This window comes from Cupressus sempervirens, chromosome 11, assembly GCF_028749045.1.
Source record: "Cupressus sempervirens isolate cs-2001-9-10 chromosome 11, ASM2874904v1, whole genome shotgun sequence".
NCBI lineage: Eukaryota > Viridiplantae > Streptophyta > Pinopsida > Cupressales > Cupressaceae > Cupressus > Cupressus sempervirens.
The window spans coordinates 194,323,040-194,339,782 of NC_143128.1; the positions used below are offsets into that span (position 1 = coordinate 194,323,040).

Below are 16,743 nucleotides of genomic sequence, written 5' to 3' on the forward strand. Positions count from 1 at the left end.
AGCTTGCATCTATTGTCTGAATATTATATGGAGAAGTTACAGTGTTGTTAGGTACCAATGATTTTCTTCCATCATGTCATTTGTTTTATTCTCATTACAGTGAGAAACTAGGACTTCATATTAGCAGCTATATATTTGATCATTCTCTAAGATCTAATTTGTTCATTATGTTGACATTGCCAAACATCTTCATTTGTATTTCTTATAACTCTTGAGACTTAGTTGCTCAAAGATTCCTTTGGATATAGCACTTCTTTTTTCATACCTTTGATGTTGATGATGCCAACTTTTGTAATTGTGTTCATGCTCATGACATCTTTATACATAAATGACAATAGTTCATCAAGTCTCTAATATTATTTCTCAAATGGAAGCCTTGATTTTTGCCAAAAAATAGGGCTCCATCAGGGCATACTATATGATAAATCATTCTTGATCTTCTTAAACTCCTATGATAATTTTCTAAAAAATTCTTGTTGATAGACTTGGTTCAAACTTCAACAAAATTAGATTCTAAATAATGAAACTTTGACTTTTATTAGACTTTTGTAGCTTTTAATGCACTTTACTGCCATGTCTTTCACTGGTATTTGTAATCTTTGCATTAAAGGACTTCAAGTTATAATAATTAACTAAAATGATGTGGAACTAATCAGCTAAATAATGCTTCAAAAAAATTTGCCAACAGAGAAGATTTGAGACAACAAAGAGAAGCAAGAGGACCACTAGCTCTCCAATAGCCTTGACAAAACACCACATATCTTCTATTTTTTAATGAATTCCTTAGTATGGGGTTAGGTTAATTTTTTTGTAGAAATTTCTTTATTGCATTGGCTTCTACTTTAGAATTGATTTCCTACTAGTGTTGACTTTCTTCCAAGACTTGAAATCCATGTGTTGATATTAGAGAATGAATGATAATTATAATAGTAAGGATGATACCAGATGAGTATAAAATCATCTTATTCACAAGTAATTTAATTATTTGGCCAACAACTCATGAGGTAGATACTAGCTACAATGTTGAATATTTAAACAGTTTTGACCAAGCACATAGTTGTAGTTGACCAACTCCTTAGAGTGCAACATATACTTAAGGTAAAACTTATGATGTCTTCATTTTCAAGATACAATGATCATAGTGACCTATTTGTTCAATTTTATCACAATTGTTAAAGGTTTACTATTTGTACTACTAAGGTTAGCCACCATAAAAGATAATTACTATTTGGTTTCAATAGAAAAATCAGAATAAGAAAGTACTTCAATCAAGAAATATGGGGAAAATAGAACAAGCCAACAATTGAAGGAAGATTTTGAAAGACAAAAAGTAGGATAAGGGATGTTGGCAAAATCAGAATAAGTCAACAGTTCCATCAAGAATTGTAACAATAATAGAATAAGTCAACATTGGAAAGAGAATTCTGGCAAACAAGAAGAAGGACAAGGGATGGTGGCAATTGATGATGACTTCATTTTCTAGGTATGAAGATCACACCAAATTTCTAATTATTGAATTTCAATGCACATGTTAAAGGTGAATTATGTTATGTTTTGAACTAGGGTCCAGAATATTATAAATTTTATAATTTAAACCTTTACCATCAAACCACAAGATAATAAAACAAAGAATTATCCTAGGAAAACCCTCCTACTCATGGAAAAAGCCTACAACCAAAATATAACTTTTATTGAGTTTATTCATAAATTAGATTATATTATTTAAAAGTACCCATATAATGTGTATTTTGCATACTTTCACCCACGATTAAGAGCAAGTGATAGTGGTAATAGTATCGACTAATTGACTATATTTTTTTCTTCAAATTTGGGTGTAAGAAAGTGCATTGTAGTTGTAGCCAAGTTTGTATGCTTAGACTTGCCAACTTTAGTGGATTTGATCAGATTCGCTGGGTACCAAGGTCCACTAGCATTTTCTAGGGAAAATTTCATCATACTCATATATACAAATATTGAAAAGAATAAATTGGAGCAACAATTTTTATTTGATAAAAATGGAAGAATCCATATGTTGGTACAAATTAATATTAGAAATACTTAGTATGATGACATGGTGCTATACCAACACTATAGCAACAACACTATGTCAAAGATATTGTAGCCTCATTATAGAAATGTGAAATGCTGAAATAAGCACACAACAATGAGTGAAATGCAAACAATAGATTATTTCCTTTTAGAAATTCTTGAGTTTCTTTTTGGTTCTTTTAATTATAATTCTCCCTGCGTAAAAATATTTTTTGAGTGTTAAAATAATATTCTATAGAAAATGAAGAGTATGGTCCAATTGTATTTTTTTCTTAGTAATAAATATATTTTCACTAGAAAAACATCATTTCGGAGATCAAAAATGTCTCCACAAATCTTATACACAAAATTTACCCTCTGCTGAAGATCAACAGTCTTCATTAAAAATGCCATAAAATAGTGTGCGCTAAAAGCCATTCAAATATTTTTTAGAGGATTTATTCATTCCCTTCACCCAATTATCAAATATAGTGCTATTACTAAAAAATGACTAGTCTTCTGCTCTGTAACAAGAAATTTTAAGCACCATGTATGCAAATTCTTAATGTAAACTACTTTAAAAATGAAAATCTTGAACTATCCATTTCTACAAAACCTCTTTTTTTCTGCAAAATAAATGTTTTCACTCTTAAATAAAGTCTTTCCATTATCATCATAACTTAAGTCCACCATGTACAACCCTAGTTACCTCCTTCCTATTATAGAAGTAGATATGTATTAGTATGTAATGGGCACTTGTTTTAGATTGGCTCTCATCTTACAAGGATACTACAAGAATCCATCAATAACAAATATGGTTCCCTTACCTAGAATGTCACCCCTACTATTTGCCCTTAGTTCAAGGATCTTTTATATTAGGCACTAGAATAAAGGATCTTTATTCTAGTTGTGATTATCCCTCAAAAAGAAAACATGATTATCATAGAGATAAACAAGGATTTTGGCATGTCATGAATTTATTTCAAGAAATGTAGACTATATAAATCAAATTTTTTGAGGCCTTTTGATGATGTGTTTTAATACAAACATAAGGTACCAATTCATACCAAGCTGAAAAATCAACAAGGCACTCCTTTTCCATATGCCTCAAGACTAACAAAGCCCAACCAATCTTTCCCTCCTTGCAAAGACTAGAAATCACTTTAGAAATGTTGATTCTTTGTGGGATAAATCCCTTTGATACCATTGATTCCTAAAACATGGCAGCCTCCTTAAACTTCCTAGCCCCACATAATTCATCAAGTATTATTCTATAAGTAAACATAACAGGATTCTTTGATTTTCCCTTCCCTACAGAGACCACTTACAATTATATTACAACTAACAATATCCTACTTGTCAAAAAGATACACTTCATGGTATCCAAAAACCCAAAACTACCTTCAAAATTTCCATCTTTGCACAAATAGGTAATATAAGTATTCTAGGTAGCAACATGTAGTACACACCCATTGTCATTCTTCTCTCCAACATATTATCCACCTCTTTAGAATGACTTAACTTGAATAGACCATTGATAAGAATAGTGTAAGCAACAATATTTGGTTTCATCCCCTTGTGCTTCATCTCAAACTTTAGCTTCAAGGCTTTATCCACCTTCCCTAAATTAGAGAGGTCTCACATCAAGGCCATATAAATATGAACATTCAGACATAATCTCTTCTTCTTGGTCATATCATTAAACAATAGAAAATCCTGGTTTACATCCATGTTTTCACACAAAGAGTTTATAAGTGTATTGTAAGTAACTAAACTTGGTTCTGGCATTTTATCAAACAATTCGCATGCATCCTCTAAATGATTGGCATTGTAGTGTGGTTTCATGAGAAAGTTATATGTGCATATGTCTGGTGAAAAGGACATTGTTTTATATAGAGGTTGGAGGAGATCAAAATGCTTGGAATTAAGAAGAGCATTGAAAAGTGTATTGAAAGACCTGATTGTGGGTTTTAGATATTTGAATTGAGGAATTTTGTCAAATAGTTCCATGGCTACTTTAGGTTTTCTAGCTCTTATATAAAGTTTGATGACATGGCACAAAAGGCCTTCTTTGCATTTGAGGTTGTCTTCTTTTTGCATTTGATCTAAAACATTTTCTATTTCTTCAAACATTTTTGCACTTCCAAGCTTTTGAATTATAACATCATAGGAAAAACCATTAAGTTTTTACTTTTTGTTGTTGAAAATTTGTAGGGCTTGTACTGAATTTTTTTCTTTGGCTAGTGTATGTGTGTGTCCATTCATCATTTGTATTTTTTCACAGTTTCACCTTTGCTATGCTAATAGTTCGATCCAAGAGTGTGCTAATTCTTTTGGATGTTTGTGTCAAGAAACTTGGCTAAGAAACCTTAATTTTTCTTGTCCTTTTAACTCATATTTTCAAAACCTTAGAATTTTAGTTTCCTTATTTTAAAAGGTGCTAGCTCAATGGAAGAGCACCTGCATTACAAGTAGGAGGATGGTGGTTCGAATCCACTATGCTTTAACATGAATAAATAAATTATATTCTAGTTTACATTTCATAATATTTTTTAATTTATTATTTTATACCATCTCTCTAAGAAAGATAATAAGTGAGATTGAAGACATAATTGTTTCTATAAAGATGATTAAAATTGTCTCCAAGAGACAATTTTACTGTTGCTCCTTATTGTCTTTATATGACAATAATTTAAGAGGATAGTTTAAGAAACTCACTTAAAGACAATACTTAAGACGATACACAACTTTATTTTTTTCTCAAGCTAAGACAATTCATTTTAAAATTGTCTCAAAGATTGTCTTAAAACCCCCCTTTATGTTGTAGTGATAGTACATCTCCTTTTGGGATTCTCCTACCCTCATTATACAAAATTTTTGCCACTTTAGGGTTATAATTAATTACAAATGAATTATGAAGTATATATAGTACTTCCCTGATCAGTCACCACAAACTAACAATCTTGCACTTGAGGACTGATCAGGCTCCACACTAAACAATATCTACCAAGCTAGCTATTTGTACCACTTGACTACCAATTGTGGCTTATGCCTATCTATTTTCCATTAAGAATTGTACTTGATCTATAAATCCATTTAAATCTTATAAAATTCTATTTGGAAGGAAAGTGAATTAACTTCCAAATTTTATTTCTCTCTATTGCATCTATTTGCAGATATGATATATGTTTAGTGTGAGACTACCATACATTAGAGTCTTCTGTTTTGGCTGAGGAGGGTAGATCAACCAAAAAAGAAAATTTATGGGACTTTATTAAAATACATTCAACATTTTTTTTCTAGTCATTCTACATAGGGAGAATGAAGTTGAATTTGACAATAGGGGAAGATAGTATTTGGATTCTAGTGAACGGTTGCATAGGTTTAGCTGCGAATTTTTCCTTCCAATTTTTTTATGAATCCACAATTTTCCTATGCCACTCACACATTTGGAACCTATATCTCATATTTTCTTCTTCTAATTCTACCTAAGGTTTGATTGATGAGAAGCTCAAGAACCAGACTAATCTAATGCTAATAGTTCCAATATGATTTGGTTTTGTAAGAATCTAATTTGATTTGGAAAACTGATTCAAAAAACCATTTTGGTTTTTTTGGATTCTCTTTAACCTAGTTCTCATATGTGTGCTATCCACTACCATTCTTAAATATCACACACTACGGTAAAAATTAAGCTTGATATAAGTGGATCAACTTTGATAGTTTAACACTTTTAGTTTTGGATTCAAGTTTTAGTATGTGATGTTTAGGTCATCTAACCATCTACTAGAATGGTTTCTCTTGAATGCATTTATTAAAATGGCTCTATTGACTTCATTATCCCACCATCCCTTCCATCTCTCATCATTCCTTGGATTGGTGGCCTCATTTCAATGCTCATTCTCCTTCCTAGGATTATGTCATAGGTTTTTTGCCCTATTATAAAACCCTACTACTTATGATAACATCATTCCAATTGAGTTTTAGGAGCAATATCCTTATAAGAGTTGTGGCTTATTAGTTCTTATGTAGCAAGAACCATTTCTCAGGCTCAGACTTAATAGGTAATGAATTTTATTTTTCTACCAACCACAATGTTTCATTGTCTTTCATTAAGGTTCAATTATGATTTTTTTAATTCCTTAATTGAAAAAACTCATTGATAGTTACCTATATACCATGCAAATCAATGCTTTCACAAGTGTCAAGGCAAGAGAAGAGGAAAAAATCAAGGCAATAGTCTTAAGGTTAGCATTGTTGCAGAGGACCTTCATTCCTAACAAGAAAATAATAGATGGTGATAGGGAACCTAATAGATGATTAGGATATGGAAGGGAGTATCTTGGATAAGGGCTATGACTCTAATACCCAAGATGAAGCTGAAGGGGTTTTGGGTAGTTTGAAAAAGGGCTCGGGTGGTAGTTCCAAAAGGAAGAAAATGTTTGTTGAGGAAGGTGATTCTAACAAGGAGAGTAACTTGATGGAGGAATTAGTGAGAGACCACTATAATAATTGGAGTGGAGGTAAAGGAAAGAGTAGTAAGGGAATTCAAGATGATTGGGTCTCTCCTCCCTTTGATGATGAGCCTCTGGCTCACTGGCTCGAAAGGAAAAGAAAATATTTAAGGTGATAGGAGGATAGGTCACAGGCTAGGAAGAATGGGGACTAAAATAATGAGGATGGTGGAGAATAGGGCCATATTCCAGATTTGGATGAAAATATTGAAGGTGGGCTTGGGTCTTCCAAGGGTCTTTTTGGTAATCCAGGTTCAATTCTGAAGGAGATTGGCTTCCTTAAGCAACAAATGTAGCTACTAGGCAAGGAAATGGAGAAAGTCGGCAAAACTGCCAGAGGTGAGGGTACATTGGGCCAAAATATAGACAGACTTTCGAAGGTTATTAGGAATGCAGAAGAAGTTAAAAATATCATGCATAAGATACCATTGCTTGAGGCCAAACAAAGGATGATGGATAAAGAAATAAGTGGTATTTAGGGGAAGGTTTCAAAAATGGATGCTAAACTGAGTAATTCGGAAAAATTGTTCAAATAGATGGTGGACAATGTGAGTAAACTCTTGAAGAGGAATGAGATTGATAAAGGGCAAGACTCCCCTCTAGTGGTAGAAACTCAGGGACCAAGTAAATGTACCTGTGCTTATTCTAAGAAGAATAAGGATGTTAGTAAGAAGGACAAGGTGAAGGCTGGTGCTAATAATATGCATATTCTAGAAAATAAGGTTGTGGACTTGATAAAGACTTCTTAGCTGATCGATTTTTGTTCTTTTGCTATTCTTTTTCTATCTTTTCTAGATCTACCTTGAGTGACCTCATGTTTTTTCTTTTGGGAGGTTTTTTTCATGTTGTCATGTACTACTCTTCTCTGATGTTTATATCTCTGATTTATCTCTAGACTTTTGTTTGTTGTAAAGGTTTGGAGTCCTTTAAAACCTATTTTTACTTAATCAAAACAGATGACCATTACATTTTTTCCTCTTCATGCAATGTGGTATATTTGTAAATTTTTATGCATGGTTCTTGGGTCCTATTTTTCTCATCAAGTTTGGTAAAACTTCCTTCTATCTTTTTGCATCTTCTTGCAAAGCTAGTTTTTCCATGATATTTTCTATTCCTATTCTAGAGAGGAGAGTGTCAAATGAAGTGATAGCCAAAGGATTGATTATGAAGCATATTATGCCCATTCAAAATAGCTCCCTTCTTTTACGTAATTTTTTGTAACATTCTCGACCATATTATGTTGATAAGACAATTTGACATTCTCATTTCTCAGTTAGGCACAACACTAATAATTAGGGGAGTACACTTTCATTTTTGCTCTCTTCCCCCAACAACATCATCATCCACACAAACAATCAAAGAACAATACATATGCTTCAAGATTTCACTTGAATCAATATTCCCTTCAGAATCATCCCCCCAATCAATCAAAGAGAAGTAGATCTCCTTTGAGGTTTCACTCAAACCAATATTTCAAGCCCAACTGGTACGTAGGCTTTCCCATTTTAAGACCTTATGGTATTCTCTGGTGGAATGAATCTTGTACTAGAACTAACATTCTTTTTTTCTTTCTTAAATTAAACCTTTGCAGAGATATTTTGTGTTTGGATTTTTGATGAAATTTGATATTGTAATTAGAAGATCCTATGTTACACTATTTTTCCTTTTTTGTTTCATTTACTAATCTATTTACTTGATTTAGATTTGATGTAGTACTCTTTGTGTTCTTGCAATAATATTGTAATTAAATTTCTAATTTTTGTACTCCTGAGATCAGAGTGGGTGAACATGTAAACTTTATTCAACATGACATTTATTGAATAGTAGTTGGACATATTGCAATATCTTTTCTATTGAAAAAAAAGTGCACTCTCTATACAAGATTATTCTTTATGCTTTAAGTATATTGCTTTGTATTTCTAAATTCTTCTTCTTCTCCTTCATCATCCCTTTGTAAGTCCCCATCTCTAAATTACCATCAAAGTCTAAACAAAAATCACCTTCGTCCACTCTTGTGGGTAATGATTCAGCTTCATCCCCCATGAAGAGCCTAGAAAGTCCCACATTTTCTTCAGGCACGCCATTGAATGCTAAGCAATTGGTTGTTTTAAAATCTCTTAGGCTTTTTATGGTAAAGGATCCTTGCTCACCTAACCAATGGAGAATCATAATATGAAACATTGCAAAACCATCGAAACAACTTTTCTCCCTACAACTCTAATGTTATTCTCATAAAGTAAAAATGACACAAGACATTATGGAGGCCTTACTAAAACATCATTAATTGACTTTCATGGACTACCCCATTTATCCATTAAGGTTTCTTGCCAAGCTTTTGAATTACTATCTAGATTACCTACATTTCCATCTTGAGAAGGACCCTCGAGGCTCAATCTATCCAAGGATTGATTGGTGTATGGCTTAGTAGGTTTCAAAACTTTACAAAAATGAATGTATCATATATGTTTGTGAATGTTAGTCTTCCTATTATTATTCTCATCAATCTAAAGAATATTAGAGATGTTTCAATCTCAAGGATAAATCTCTCATGTTTTCTGCCCAAGACCCGACATGAAAATATTTCTTCCATCTAGATCTCTCTAGAAATATTTTGAAGAGCTTAACACCTTCTTCAATGGGGTGCCTTTTTCATTTGAGAACCCTTGATATGAGTTCAAATCAGTTGTATCAATCTATAGATTCTAGTCATGGTAAGCTTTTGCATTTGGATCATATGCTTGCATCATATAATCTATCAAGTCCCATACCCGTTTCATTTTCTAAAATGTCAACTATTGTGTATTTGGATTTAAGAAGCACTTGACTTGATAAATCCATTTTTAATTACTTGACATAATTGAAGAGTTTGTGTTAGATCTATTCTAGGATAGAGACAATTTTGTGCCTATGTTTTAAGTTCTTATATGTGTATTTTGTATCTTAGAGTGAGCTTTTGTAGCTTATTAGAGTTGATATCTAGTTGGTTGTATCTTGTAACTTGTATTTAGTTTTTTTAATAGAGGTGGGCATATTTAAGTTTTTAGACATGTGATCTTAGCTTTTTATTCCTAGCTATTTATTTTTTGCTAGTGGGATTTATATTATAAAACATATGTTAAAGAAGGTTAGGGCTTAAATTCCAACTAAAATGGAAGCTTGGTCAGAGGCATATGATTCCACAAAATTAACATTGTCATTTTCCTTTGAACATCATTTATTTCATTCCTGGCCAAGAAGTCTATGTCTTTGGGAACTCTATATTCAATAACAAGTAGTCATTAATCCCAAAAGCACAAAATTCATGTACTTCTAATTTCTTAGACTCATAAAACTACTAGCCTTGTGTCAAAAGTAAACTTAGTACTACAGTTTCCATTTAATTTTGTTGTCTCTCATGGTACCTTATGAATTTCTGAAAGTATATTGGATAAACTACTATGTACATGTAAGAGGTTTTATTTTAATTTTTTTTAGGAAGCTATTATCTTGTTTCTTCATTTATATCATTATTCTCCCATTTCTTGAGTAGGTTGGTAGTCAATGTTCAAGTCATTTTGGTACATTTGGTGTACAAATACATCAATGCACTTAAAATTAATTAGATTAGTTGTTGGTCTACCTTTAGGTATGCCTTGTGATATTGTGCTTATATTGTCTTTTTGGAATTTTTGGTACTATCAGTTTCTAGTCATTGAATGTAATGCCATAATATTTTCATGGATGTTGATTGCAACCATAGACTTTTTGAAGTAAAGGTTTTTTCTCTATTTTGAAGTAGAAGTTTTTTTTGTCTTTGGCTCTAGAGTCTAGGTTTGATTGTTGTCTCAAGGATTAAACTTATATTAATGTAGTAACTCCTAATGAGACATAATCATATCTAGATTATCCCTCAAAATATTTCATCTTCTCTTGTGGTTTAATTATTATCTATAATCCTAGTCATCTCTATCTGATGCACATGTTGAATGGATATTGTTTTGTTAACATTAGCTCTCATGTACATGAATTTTGTTTATATGCATCTTCAGAATAGAGATATAGATCTATTTTTTTAGAACCAACTAATTTTTGTTATATGATTTTTTCCCCTCTTAGCTGGTATAGATGTCAATCAAAAACTATTCAGAGGTTGTGCAATAACAACAACTGCTCAAGAAGGCCACAACCAAGTCTTGAGAATGCTATTGAGGGTAGGAGCTTCATAGTACTTTACGAGTAATGCTAGCATGAGTATCATATACCTGCCTTGGTGTGACTTTATTTTTACACGTTAAATGCTATCTGGTTGAGATTAGGAACCTCCCTTTTACCAAATATCTGCAATATCTAAGCTTTTACGAACAATTTAGAAATATAATATGATAAATTATTGCTATATATTCCACACCATATTTACCAAGCAATAATGTTGCATAATCTATGCTTTAATATGTTTCTTATTACTGATGAACATCAATTCAATTAAGCTAATGATATCACTAGGTTCCTAAATTCAATTAATTAAGTTTCTACTTTGATAAATTTACACAACAAGAGGGAAAAGGTGCTCTGTTGTTTTTCTTTGCTTGATGTAAATTTAATTCATTGATATTTTATAGCTTGACCTTATGTTTCTCCTTCCTACTCTCCTAGATTCTTTGTATATTCCAAAGTTCCCTTGTCAACGCAAGAACTATGTTGCAATGTAGCACTTGTACTATATATTGCATTCATTAGAATAGTGATTGTACTAATTTAAAGCTTATGGTTATCTCTATTATTTTCATATAGATAAATTATAAACTTAAACTTTGTGTTTATCATGATTGAACATTAAGTAGTGATCCTTAAATCTAATTATCACATATTTGTTTGCTCTGTTATTTATTCAAGACTACAAATGTATTTAATACACAATATACATAATTAATTATCTATTATTTATTCATACATACACAAACAATTTAAATATTTCTTTTCATAATTACAAACATCAAAATGAACATTTAGATTCATGAACGCATGAAAATTTACATTTTTATCTAAAGTATATTGTTAAATTGTAAGTCAAGTACTACAATTAGACCATATTTTGTTAGTCAAGTACTACAATTAGACGACATTTTGTCCGAGGATATTTTTTAAAAAGTTAACAAGAGATAGAGCTTAAATTGTGATAATGTGAAGAACCTGATGCCCTTACTTTTAAATCGAAATTTCCATTATCATTGGTATATAAAAATATTAAATATTTGCAAAATAATATAATATAATATTTATGTTAACATGTATTAATCTGAATAAAATTAGTTCAAACAAAAATAAAATAATTATAACATATGAAAAATGGTTTTTATTGAAGTTATCTTCATATTTTTTAATGTACTTGTATTTAAGATATTTAAAATGAATTTATTTAAATAATATTTTTTAATAAGAATTTTCATTTAATCCATTATTGTGAATTGAAGAAAGCAAGTTAAAATTGAAAAAGCCATTTGAGACCTGGTAGGAATTTCATCTTGGTTGGCTTAGTTTCTCATGGATTTTTGAAAAGCGCCAATTATGACCAATACAAAGGAAAAAGATTTTTATGCAATTGAATTATTTTTAATAATATATTTTTATTGAACTCTCTATCAATATAAAACTGTAATGACAATATTCACGGTATAACTCTGAAGACTTGTGTAGAAATATACAGACATACTACCCACTCTCTAAACAACAAACGGACATTCCTCTCCTCGCACAACAGCTATTTTGACAGCACGCTTTGATTTCGCTTAGCTGTCGACGCTGCCATCCATTATTTTAATTTAAGTTATTTTAATTTGAGTTATAAAAATTGTGAAACAATTTTAAAAAACTAAGGGGTAACTTAGATTATACTCAACCATACCAGAAATTTGATAAGCATGTGATAAAGTAGGGATCATCGGATCTCCTGAGAGATATCGACCTTGAGCACCGTAACACAAGAAAAAGAGAAGCAGTATAACTTCAAATCTCAACACATGAAAATCTACCTTGAGAGCCATGGTGATTATTTAGAAGTTCACAAGAAATTCTGAAACAACTAGATGAAATTTATAGCGAAAATATCGATACCAGTGTGAAAGGACAATGTTTAGTTTTTATACAAACTTTTCCAACAGCTGTCAAAGCTGTGTTTATGATGACGGGCCAAACGCGACTCGTACCAACTCACAACCAAGATCACAACAATATGGAGATAGAGAGATGACAAAATGCTTCATAAAGCATCCATTAATACTTGAAATTCATTAGAAGAGATTACATTTGAAGAGCTTACAATTCAAGAACTTCCATTTCTTGAACTTGATTACAAATGATAATAAGCTTTACTTAAATAGGCACTTCTAACCCAAGACATTACAAACACAACCAATGTGGGATAAAAGGTAAATACAACTACCTTTAAATAAATATTAAATTCCCACCCAAATACAACTAAGCACCCAACAAATATTAAATACATGATTTAAGGATCTTTCCACAAATTTCTAAGTTGCCACCTACACACCTCGATTAATGAAATGACAACTATTTTTCCTATTTTTCTATTTACGCCACCTATGCACCTTGAAAATAGAAATTCCTCTTTTCTCCTTTTTCCCTTATTTTATTTTTAAATTATTTTTCCTTCTATTTTCGTCACTTTCTCTCTCCTCCACAATTTTTTTTTTTTCTCTCTTTTTTTTTTTTTCTCTCTTTTTTTTTTATTTTTTTTTTTTAATAATTTAATTTTTCCATGCAAGATGCTCCTGCATCAGACTCCCTTGGTAGATAGAAAAGTGTGTCCCCACACTTTGATGTCAAAAGAGAGATATAGAACCATCTTCATCTTCACCACAAGCTTCCACTTCAATAGGGACAAGGAAACCAACATACAAATCTTTCACATTTTTTTTTGCTTATGCATGATGCTCCTGCATCTGACTCCCATGGTAAGAAAATTTTGTGAATATGGATTCACAAAATGAAGTAGCCACTGTCGACATTTTTTTCTCTTCCTCCAACACATAGCTGGAACAAGTATCCGGTGCCGATATATTTCCTTCTTTCTTCTTTTCCAACACCTAGTCAGAACAAGTGTCTGTTGCTAAAAATTTTCCTTTGCAATGAACTCTGTCCAAGTATAACTCTCATCCTCATCCAATCTTATTGAATTAATCACACCTGTAATAAACCTAGCAGCACCATACCAATCTTCCTTTGCATACCACACATGACTAACAAGATTCTCATGCAAACCAATATCTTTCAAACTCATATCAAAGACAACATCCCATGATTCATAAGAATTTACCTCATTGACATCTTCATCTTTGCTTGCCTCTTTCATGTCGTCAACAATGCATGTAACTACTCCACTTGCTTGATCTCCAACTAAGGCACCATACTTTTCCTCCATTGCTGCAATCTTCAAATCATTTTCATCTTCTTTTGGCATACAAATCTGGTTATCTTCATGCTCTTCCTCTTCTTGTTCATCTTCTTCAACTTTAAGTTCGCAAATGATTTCCTCTTCATCTGCTTGCTCTTCCACTGGATCATCTTTCTTTTCCACATCTAAGGAATTATCAACATCTCTTTTCTGGTGACATGCTCTTCGTTTTCGCAACTCAGCTTCCAATTCATTCACTTGTTTCTGCAAATCAACTAGCAATGATTGTTGATTTCTTGCTCTAAATTTTTCAAGTCAAGGAATCCTCATAATCCATCTAATCACAAAAGTCATCTTCTTCTTTCTCTTCTCCATAATCAAGTCTTTAGAAGACAAATCTCATCCAAAACAAGAACCTCGTACAAACTACCTCACAGTCGGCGATCTGTCTACACAATCAAGAACTTCTTGACAAACTTCACCCAACTGAAGGTCCTGGTGAAAACTGCCTCACTTTCGGTGATCTGTCCGCACGCTCAGGAACTCCCGCTCTGATACCACTAATGACGGGTCAAACGCCACTCGTACCAACTCACAACTAAGATCACAACAATATGGATATAGAGAGATGACAAAATGCTTTATAAAGCATCCATTAATACTTGAAATTCATTAGAAGAGATTACATTAGAAGAGATTACGATTCAAGAACTTCCATTAGAAGAGCTTCCATTTCTTGAACTTGATTACAAATGATAATAAGCCTTGCTTAAATAGGCACTTCTAACCCAAGACATTACAAACACAACCAATGTGGGATAAAAGGTAAATACAATTACCTTTAAATAAATATTAAATTCCCACCCAAATACAACTAAGCACCCAACAAATATTAAATACGTGATTTAAGGATCTTTCCACAAACTTCTAAGTTGCCACCTACACACCTCGATTAATGAAATGACAACTATTTTTCCTATTTTTCTATTTACGCCACCTATGCACCTTGAAAATAGAAATTCCTCTTTTCTCCTTTTTCCCTTATTTTATTTTTAAATTATTTTTCCTTCTATTTTCGTCACTTTCTCTCTCCTCCACAATTTTTGTTTTCTCTCTTTTTTTCTTTTTTTTTTAATAATTTAATTTTCTCATGCAAGATGCTCCTACATCAGACTCCCTTGGTAGATAGAAAAGTGTGTCCCACACTTTGATCTCAAAAGAGAGAAATAGAACCATCTTCATCTTCACCACAAACTTCCATCTCAATAGGGACAAGAAAACCAACATACAAATCTTCCACTTTTTTTTTGCTGATGCATGATGCTCCTGCATCCGACTCCCATGGTAGGAAAATTTTGTGAATATGGATTCACCAAATGAAGTAGCCACTGTTGACATTTTTTTCTCTTCCTCCAACACATAGCTGGAACAAGTATCTAGTGCCGATATATTTCTTTCTTTCTTCTTTTCCAACACCTAGTCGGAACAAGTGTCTGTTGCTGAAATTTTTCCTTTGCAATGAACTATGTCCAAGTATAACTCTCATCCTCATCCAATCTTATTGAATTAATCACACCTGTAATAAACCTAGTAGCACCATACCAATCTTCCTTTGCATACCACACATGACTAACAAGATTCTCATGCAAACCAATGTCTTTCAAACTCATATCAAAGACAACATCTCATGATTCATAAGAATTTACCTCATTGACATCTTCATCTTTGCTTGCCTCTTTCATGTCGTAAACAATGCATGTAACTAGTCCACTTGCTTGATCTCCAACTAAGGCACTATACTTTTCCTCCATTGCTGCAATCTTCAAATCATTTTCATCTTCTTTTGGCATACAAATCTGGTTATCTTCATGCTCTTCCTCTTCTCGTTCATCTTCTTCAACTTTAGGTTCGCAAATGATTTCTTCTTCATCCACTTGCTCTTCTACTAGATCATCTTTCTTTTTCACATCTAAGAAATTATCAACATCTCTTTTCTAGTGACATGCTCTTCGTTTTCGCAACTCAGCTTCCAATTCATTCACTTGCTTCTGTAAATCAACTAGCAATGATTGTTGATTTCTTGCTCTAAATTTCTTAAGTCGAGGAATCCTCATAATCCATCCAATCACAAAAGTCATCTTCTTCTTTCTCTTCTCTATAATCAAGTCTTTAGAAGACAAATCTCATCCAAAACAAGAACCTTGTACAAACTGCCTCACAGTTGGTGATCTGTCTACACAATCAAGAACTTCTTGACAAACTTCACCCAACTCAAGGTCTTGGTGAAAACTGTCTCACTTTCGGCGATCTGTCCACATGCTCAAGAACTCCCGCTCTGATACCACTGATGACGGGCCAAATGCCACCCATACCAACTCACAACCAAGATCACAACAATATGGAGATAGAGAGATGACAAAATGCTTCATAAAGCATCCATTAATACTTGAAATTCATTAGAAGAGATTACATTTGAAGAGCTTACAATTCAAGAACTTCTATTTCTCGAACTTCCATTAGAAGAGCTTCCATTTCTTGAACTTGATTACAAATGATAATAAGCCTTGCTTAAATAGGCACTTCTAACCCAAGACATTACAAACACAACCAATGTGGGATAAAAGGTAAATACAACTACCTTTAAATAAATATTAAATTCTCACCCAAATACAACTAAGCACCCAACAAATATTAAATACATGATTTAAGGATCTTTTCACAAACTTCTAAGTTGCCGCCTACACACCTCGATTAATGGAATGACAACTATTTTTCCTATTTTTTTATTTATGCCACCTATGCACCTTGAAA

At 32.4% G+C, this 16,743-nt stretch overlaps 2 pseudogenes; one reads left to right on the forward strand and one right to left on the reverse strand.

Annotated features, from left to right (window-relative positions):
* Positions 1–3,010: 3,010 nt before the first annotated feature.
* LOC149528849 (small ribosomal subunit protein mL103 (rPPR7)-like) lies at positions 3,011–4,293 on the reverse strand (annotated as a pseudogene).
* Positions 4,294–6,355: 2,062 nt separating this feature from the next.
* LOC149528850 (receptor-like protein 51) lies at positions 6,356–9,417 on the forward strand (annotated as a pseudogene).
* The last annotated feature ends 7,326 nt before the right edge of the window (positions 9,418–16,743 follow it).